Here is a 9,538-nt window from a genome sequence, read left to right on the forward strand (position 1 = left end):
TATCAGCTCTGCCTCTTGCTCCTGGCCCCCTGAAGCTAGAGGCATCTCTTCATTCAGGCATCTAGCTACTGGCTGCTGAGGCTAACAAGCTCAAAGTCGACAAAGAAAATGGCACAGTCCCAATGTTACCAAATCACACAACAGGCCATTAATTCAAGTCCATTATAAGTCCCAGGTCGGCAGAGCACGGCAGGCTGCTGAACAATGACACAGCTACATGCAGGGTCCAAGTGTGCCATAAACTAGAGACTATCCCCAAGGCTGCTCCTTATATACATAAAGCAGACCATATCCCAAAGACTCAGCTGCTTGTGTAGATTCCACCATGGAGGTGATTACCAATCTCATCATGAGGAATATTATATCCAGCTGCCCAGCCACTCAACCAGGCCCAGCCAAGTTGACACACAAACTGAACTACCACAACCATCTAAAGAACAGATTTGATGCATTGAACACCAGTGACCAAAAACCAGAACTGTGGTATGACATCAAGAACATCATCCTTGAAGAAAGCAAGAGGTCATTAAAAAGATGAGAAAAGAAGAAAAGATCAACATGGATGACAGAAGAGACTCTGAAACTTACCCTTGAGTGGAGAGTAGCTAAAGCAAATGGAAGAAATGACAAGATAAAAGAGCTGAACAGAAGATTTCAAAGAGCAGCTCAAGCAGAAAAAGCCAATTACTATCATGAAATGTGCAAAGACCTGGAGTTGGAAAACCAGAAGGGAAGAACATACTCAGCATTTCTCAAGCTGAAAGAACTGAGGAAAATTGTAAGCCTGGAGTTGCAATATTGAAAGATTCTATGGGCAAAACATTGAATGATGCAGGAAGAATCAAAAGAAGATGGAAGGAATACACAGAGTCACTGTACCAAAAAGAACTTGTCAATCTGCATCCATTTCAGTAAGTGGCATATGTTGAAGAACCAGTAGTATTAAAGGAAGAAGTCAAAGCTGCACTGAAGGAATTGGTGAAGAACAAGGCTCCGGGAATTGACAGAATACCCATTGAGATATTTCAACAAGCAGATGCTGCACTGGAACCACTCACTCAGTTGTGGAAGGGATTTGGAAGACAGCTACCTGGCCAACTGACTGGAAGGATCCATATTTGTACCCATCCCAAAGAAAGGTGATCCCATAGAATGTGGAAACTATCGAACAATATCATTAATATTGCACACAAGTAAAATATTACTGAAAATAATTCAGAAATGGTTGAAGCAGTATATGGACAGCAAACTTCCAGAGTTGCAAGCTTGATTCAGAAGAGGACGTGGAACAAGGGATATCATTGTTGATATCAGATGGATCTTATCTCAAAGCAAAGAATTCCAGAAAAATGTTTACTTGTATTTTATTGACTATGCCAAAGCATTTGATTGTGTGGATCATAACAAATTGTGGATAACATCGAAAAGAATGGGAATTCCAGAACCTTTAATTGCATTCATGAGGAACCTGTGCATAGACCAGGAGGCTGTGGTTCGAACAGAACAAGTGCACACTGCATGGTTTAAAATCAAGAAGGGAATGTGTCAAGGTTGTATTCTTTCACATACAAATAATCCAAGAAGCTGGACTATATGAAGAAGAATGTGGGATCATGATTGGAGGAAGAATCAATAACAACCTGTGATATGCTGATGACACAACTTTGCTTGCTGAAAGTGAGGATGACTTGAAGCACTTACTGATGAAGATTGAAGAATACAGTCTGCAGTATGGATTATATCTCAATATAAAGAAAAGAAAATTCCTCACAACTGGACCTATACACAGCATAATGATAAATGGAGAAAAGATTGAAGTTGTCAAAGAGATCACATTGCTTGGTCCTACAATCAACACCAATGGAAACAGCAGTCAGGACTTCAGATGACATACAGCACTGGCCAAGTCAACTGCAAAGGATCTCTTCAAGTGCTGAAGAGCAAAGATGATTCCTTGAGGACTAAGGTGTGCCTGACACAAGCCATGTTATTTTCAATCACTTTATATGCATGTGAGAGCTGGACAATGAATAAGGAAAATGAAAGAAGAGTTGATGCTCCTGAATTGTGTTGTTGGTGAAGATGCTGAAAGTACCACGGACTGTTAAAAGAACTAACAGATCTGTCCTTAAGGAAGCACAACCGGAATGCTCCTTGGAAGCGAGAATGGCCAGACTTTGTCTCACCTACTTTGGTCATGTTGTCAGAGGTGACTACTCCTTGGAGAAGGATGTCATGCTTCATAAGGTGGAGGGTCGACGAAAGAGGGGAAGGTCCTCAACGAGATGGATTGACACAGTGGCTGTAGTGATGGGCTCAAGCATAGCAAAGATTGTGGAGTTGGCTTCGAACCAGGCGTTGTTTCACTCTGCTGTGCACAGGGTCACTATGAGTTAGAGATGACTTGACAGCACCTAACAACAACAACAACAACAACCACTGCCCAGCCACTCAACCAGGCCCAGACAAGTTGACACACAACCTTAACTACCACACACATAGAATCCTTCAATATGGCAACTCAAGGCTTGAATTTTTTCTTCAATTCTTTCAGATTAAGAAATGCTGAGTGTACTGTTTCCTTTTGTTTTTCCAATTGCAGGTCTTTGCACATTTCATTATAGTAATTGGTTTTGTCTGCTTGAGCTTCTCTTTGAAATGTTCTGTTTAACTCCTTTATTTCTTCATTTCTTCTATTTGCTTTAGCTACTCTCCTTTCAAGAGCAAGTTTCAGAGTCTCTTCTGACATTCATTTTGGTCTTTTCTTTCTTTCCCGTCTTTTTAAATGAACTTTTGTTTTCTTTGTGTATGTTCTTGATGTCACCCATAATTCCTCTGGTCTTCGGTCACTGGTGTTCAATGCATCAAATATAGTCTTCAGATGGTCTCTAAATTAAGGTGGAATATAATCAAGGCTGTTTTTTTGCTCTTGTGGACTTGATTTAATTTTTTTTCAGCTTTAATTTGAACTTGCATATGAACAATTGATGGTCTGTTCCATAGTCAATCCCTGGACTTGTTTCAACTGATGATATTGAGCTTCTGCATCTCCTCTTTCCACATGTAGTCAATTTGATTTCTGTGTAGTCCATCTTGTGAAGTTCACGTTTATAGTTGCTGTTTATGTTGTTGAAAAATGGTATTTGCCATGAACTAGTCACTGGTCATGCAAAATTCCATCATGCAATTTCCAGCATCATTTCTATCACCCAGGCCATATTTTCCAACCATTAAACTTCTTTGCTTCCAAATTTCCGATTCTAATCAGCAGTAATCACCAATATATCTTGATTGTGTGTGTGGTCAATTTCAGACTGCCAAAGTTGTTATAAATTTTCAATTGCTTCATCTTTCACTTTAGTGGTTGGTGTGTAAATTTCAATAATAGTAGTAGTAAGTGGTCTTCCTTTCAGGCATTTTGATATTATCCTATCACTGACAGCCATGTACTTCAGGATAGATCTTGAAATGTTCTTTGTGATGATGAATGTGATGCCATTCTTCTTCAATTTGTCATTCCTGGCATACTAGCCCATTTGATTGTCTGATTCTAAATGGCCAATACCAGTCCCTTTCAGCTCATTAATGCCTAGGATATTGATCTTTATGCATTCCATTTTATTTTTGACAACTTCCAATTTTCCTAGATTCATACTTCATACATTCCACTTTCTAATTATTAATGGATGTTTTTACCTGTTCCTTCCCTTTTGAGTTGTACCCCATTAGCAAATTAGCAAATGGAGGTCCTGAAAGCTTTGCTCCATCTGTGTCATTGAGAACAACTCTGCTTTAAGGAGGCAGCTCTTCCCCAATCATATTTTGAGTGCCTTTCAACCTGAGGGGCTCATCTTCTGGCACTGTATCAGACAAGGTTTCACTGTTACTCACAAGGTTTTCAGTGGCCAATTTTTGCAAAAGTGAATGGCCCTGTCCTTCTTTCTAGTCTATCTTTGTTTGGAAGCTCCACTGAAACCTGTCCATAATGGGTGACCTTGCTGGTATTTGAAATACCAGTGACATAGCCTCTAGCCTCATGGCAACATGTAATCCACCACACTGTGACAAACTGACAGATAAGTAAGTGGTAGTTGCATTAATGGTGGACATTTATTCAGCAGACACAGAGAGAAGAGTCTGACAACTTCAGTGTTCCTGGATTCCATAAAGAGTGGGCAAATGGTGAAAGGTGTTGGTTATACATCTTCATATAAATGTATCTATCTGTATATACCTGTCTAGTTGTTGTTGTTGTTGTTATGTGCAGTCGAGTCGGACCCGAATCATAGCGACCCTTCCTTGGGTTTCCAAGGCAGTATCATTACAGAAGTAGATTGCCCCATCTTCCTTCCGAGGAGTGGCTGGTGGGTTTGAACCGCCAGCCTTATACCTGTCTAAGTAACTATTTTTTAAAAAAATCATCAATGTCAAATAAAAAACAAGTCCTGACTTTGATAGAGAGATGCTTTATTCAGAAAGAAAGGGAGAAGGGATTATTGTAGTAGTAGTAGTGTAAGGGAAGGAGCTCTGGTAGCATAGTGCCTAAGGCACTTGACTGCTAACCAGAAGGCTGGAGGTTCAAACCCACCAGCTACTCCTCAGAAGGAAGACTGGACAATCTACTTCCGTAGTGATACTGCCTCGGCAACCAAGGAGGGGTCGCTATGAGTCAGGGCTGACTCGATGGTACATAACAACAACAACAACAGAGTAAGGGCACCACTACAATAGGAAGAATACTCTGACCAGAGGATCTGTAAGCCTACTAAAGAGTTAAGAAGAAAATGTTTTCTTTTATAAAGACCAAGAATAAACAAGAATTAAAAAACACATGTGAGAAAATGGGATGAGCAGGTAATATCTGAGGTCAGCTTATTCTCCAGGACAAGTTTTTAAAGAGGTGTAATATGTTAGCCCAAGGAGCTCTGGTGGCACAGTGGTTAAGTGCTTAGCTGCTAACCAAAAATTCAGCAGTTTGAACCTATTAGCCCCTCCATGGCAGAAAATATGTGTCAATCTGCTCCTGTAAGATTATACCCTAGGAAACCCTATTGAGCAATTCTACTCTATCCTAAAAGGTCATTATAGGTTACTATGAGTTGGAGTCAACTCAGTGGCACACATTAGCCTAGGCTGATGGTTAGCCAAAGTCCAGGGACTTAGGGAGAAGTGAAGAAATTTAACCAAAGTTTGGTTAATAAGCACTTTGTTTCTGATTGACCAGTAGGTACAAGTAATTCAGTTACTCATTTATGAGGCAAGGAATGGAAATTTGTGGCACAGTATTTAAATGCTCAACTGCTATCAAAAGGTGGGTGTTCAAGCTCACCAGTCACTTTGTGGGAGAAAGATGTGGCAGTCTACTTCCATAAAGATTGCAGTTTTGGAAACTTAATGAGGCAGTTCTTCTTTGTCCTATAGTATTGTTATGAGTCAGAATTGACTCTCAAGCAGCAACGAGTTTTTTTGGGTGTCTGGCCTTGTCATAGGTAAATGTGAGTCTTACCTAAGTCATATGGGAAGAGTGGTTCTTTGCAGATAGCTGCTTTCCTGAACACAACAGGGGACTTCTTTAATTATACCTGTTTTCAACTAAAATTCAATATGGACACCAATAAGATTACAGAAATGTCTTTGGTGAATACTCTATCCAGAAAAAATTTTCTCCACTCAGATCTTGTACTTTTTACATATATATCTATACCATTAATTAGGTGGACTTGCACACTTTCTTGCTTAACATATATACAAATGTTCTTTTATTTCTGTCCTAGTGAAAACACTGGGCTGATGTTCTATTCGAAATTAAAACAAAAGGTTTTATTGAAGAAGTAATTGCATTTCATGAAATGGAGTCACAAGGCATCCTACAAGAAAATTCAAAATGTGTCTTCCCTTTCAGGAGAAGCAGTGAGTTTTATTTGGTAAAGCAAACAAAGGGAAATGGTTTCATGTCAAAAAAGAAGTGCAGGAGAAGGGAAGAAAATTTACAAGGAGTTGTTAAATCAATCATTCTTAACAATTTCTAGCCAAACATTAGTTCCTTATCTCCTAATACAACTTGACTAAGGCATTCTTTTTAAAGCACACTGTAATCATTTTGATGTGGAGGTCTGGTGATTGAATATAGATTGGATCAATTCTAGTTGAAGTCCTTGAAATGTAAAGACTGATTAATTTGGTTAAGAAGAAATGAAGGTTGAATCAACATCAATCTGAAGTCTTTGAAAAGTAAAACATTACCCATCTGGCTAGAACAAGTGAAGATGGCTTAAGCATTTTGCCTAGGAGTATTCACTGAGAAGTTTAACAACCACTAAGCAATTCTTCAGGAGCTCTGGTAGCATAGTGCCCAAGACACCTGACTACTAACCAGAAGGCTGGCAGTTCAAATCCACCAGCCACTCCTCAGAAGGAAGGTTAAACAATCTACTTCCATAATGATACCGCCTCAGAAACCAAAGGAGGGGTCACTATGAGTCGGATCTGACTCAACGGCACATTACAACAACAAGCAATTATTCATGTAGGTAAGAAATTCTGATTTTTGTCTTTGTTATTCAAACAGTAGTAACACTTGGACAAGGAAAAGGCTCAATGGCTTTCTTTAAACCAAATCAAACTCACTGCCATTGAGTTGGATCCGACTCCTAGTGACCCCTCCTTGGGTTTCTGAGACAGTATCACTACGGAAGTAGATTGCCCAGCCTTCCTTCCAAGGAGTGGCTTGTGCGTTTGAACCCAGCCTTCTGGTTAGCAGTCAAATGCCTTAGGCACTATGCCACCAGAGCTCCCCATGGCTTTCTTCAGAAAGGTTGAATTAAAAAAAAAAAAAAAAAAATCTTAGTTTAATTTAAAATTGAATTTTGATTTAGGTCTGAAGTCATCCTATTCAGGTATGCCAGCACCTCAGGTTTTTCAAAGTTTCACCTCCACAGCTCTAATACTGAAAACTATTTTTGAAGAAAAGATAAAAATGCAATGCTTCTCTATGTCCAAATTGTTCTTCTGCTTTTACTATGCTCTTGCATAAGAACCTCTCCATATCCTCTGACTTTATATCCTTTCGGTAAACTTTATTAAAGGTAAGACGAATGTCAAACTTTACCTAGTCCACTGTTACTGCTGCAGCCATTACCTGTAGCTAAAGCTTAAATTAAATGGTGCAATAAAGTCTTCTAGAATTTTATCTGTAGATCCCTTTGTAAGAGTGACAAGAAGAGTTTAAAAGTTCTCACAGGTTAACAAGATGTTTGGGAAGGATAATTGGAATTACATCTTGCCTCTTCTTTGCTATAAATTCAGGGTGGAGATGGAGTGTACCAACTACATATAATGACTATATTTAATGTAATATATTACATTGCAGCTTTTTCTTAAATAATTTTAGATCACAGATGGCTCGTGGAAATCAATTTCCTTCTTGGTCTTCTGAACATTGATATATTAAAAACTTTTTATGGCTTGTTGATTAAAATGCACCTCTTATGCATGCAAACAGCAGTAAGTCTCTTAGAAAGAACAGAAAATTAAGTAAACCTTCAGTTGTTATCAAGTGTGATAAAGTGGTGACAATGAAATGAACACCAACACACAAAAGCAACAAACAAAACAAAAAAAGAAACTTCTGTAAAACTATTAACACCAAAATCAGCAGAATTAGCAACACTTTGGGATTCTGTGTGGGTGATACAGACAGCCTGGCTTTGCTTACCTGGGGGCAATGTTACTGGGGCCACTACAGTTTAAATCTGGTCCATATTCATTGGTTAGAAAAATTAAATAAATTCACTTAACTGTGGTACATAAACATGCCATTGCAAAACAACTGTAGTTAAAAACAAATTAATTTGGATTTTATAAATAAGCTTTCTCTGTTAGCATGCTTTGATCAGTAAATAAGAATCACCAAAGTGTTAAGGCAGGAAATACAAGTGTAAAAACAATATACAGGATGTTAAAAGAGTCAAGGAGTTCTGCAAGTGTATTAATTTAGCAAAAAGCTAATTCCCAGAAAACTGAGATTTTTATTGCCTGTATACCAGAAATACAGAAGAAAATCTACATTTTCTTAATGTACAGCAGTGTCCAAGCTAAGACTCAAGTTTTTTTTGGATTGAATGTAGGACTATTAATGTGAAAATTTGTCCCAGAGAAACGGTGTTTGTTATTTTGTTTGTTTATTTGTTTGTTTTTATGATTTGGGTGAAAATTTACAGAGCAAATTCACTTTCCATACAGCAGTTCACATACACATTGTCTTATGACATTTACCACAATTTACCACAATGCAACATCTCCCCTCATACTTCCTCCCAATAGTTACCTCTTCCCTGTGTCCATCCCTCCATGCACTCCTGCCCCCTGAGCTGTCTTCCTGTGCATAAGCAGCCCTACTTTCATCCATGATTGTTCTCTCCAAGGAGTGTATCTACCTAAGGTAAATGTTCAACTCATATGCCTGTCTATTGTTTGGTGGGCAGCCACAGGCATGGGTTCAATTCCAGACCTCAATGGCAACTAGGGGCCATAGTCTCAGGGGTTCCACCAGGCTCTACTAGACCAGCAAACCTGGCCCCCCCTTTTTTTTTCCTACAAATAATTTTGAGTTTTATTCCACATTGTTCTCCCTCTCTATCCAGGATCTCCTACATATATCCCCTTCCATGGTTGACAGCAGTAGCCAGGCACCATCTACTTCTTCTGGTCTCATAGTCGTATAAGATACAGATCAGATAGTGTACAAGTTGCTAGGCCTAATTGTTTTCATGAATTTTTGGTTTTCTTCATTCTTCTTTGCTCTGGACGAGGAGAGACCCACCGTTACATCTAGCTGGCAGCTTGCAAGCTTTTAAGATCCCATTTGCTACTCACCAAGGTAGGAGGTGGAACAATGTTTTGTGTAGTATGCCATGCCAATTGAGCTTGATGTCCCCTGTGACTATGGTCCTGAGCCCACAGGTCCAACTACTCAGTCCCTCTTGGTAGCTGGCTGTGACCAAGCAGTGACTACAACCTTGACCCTTGTCAACTCTAATATACACCTGGGAATTCAGATCATACACATAAACTTATAGGACCATTGTCTGCCAACCATAAACCTGTTCTTGGGTACACTCCAGGCTTCATAGACATACCTACTAGTTCAGCCTGTCCACCCATCTATCCACCTGTATACCCATGTTTGCTTCACTGACAATGCCATACTATATGTGCAAAAGGGTTCATCTTTGTTGTCTGTACCTCCCACATACCTCTCTATGTCTTTCTTTTCCTCAATGCCACTATATTGATCACTCACATTTGGTACATTGCCCTTCTCTTCACCGAAATCAATACTTATCTCTACCTAACAGCCTTCCCTCCCCTCCCCTCCAATCCCTGGTAACCAACAAAGAAAATGTCCTCCAATATATAAACTTTTCCTTAACTTTCACAATAACGGACTAATACAATATTTTTCCTTTTGTGACTGACTTATTTCTCTCAGCATAATGTCCTCCAAGTTCATCCACGTTATGCGGTGTTTTGCAGATTC

Source organism: Orycteropus afer, unplaced genomic scaffold (genome assembly GCF_000298275.1).
Source record: "Orycteropus afer afer isolate SDZICR_OR568_19922 unplaced genomic scaffold, OryAfe1.0 scaffold00060, whole genome shotgun sequence".
Classification (NCBI taxonomy): domain Eukaryota; kingdom Metazoa; phylum Chordata; class Mammalia; order Tubulidentata; family Orycteropodidae; genus Orycteropus; species Orycteropus afer.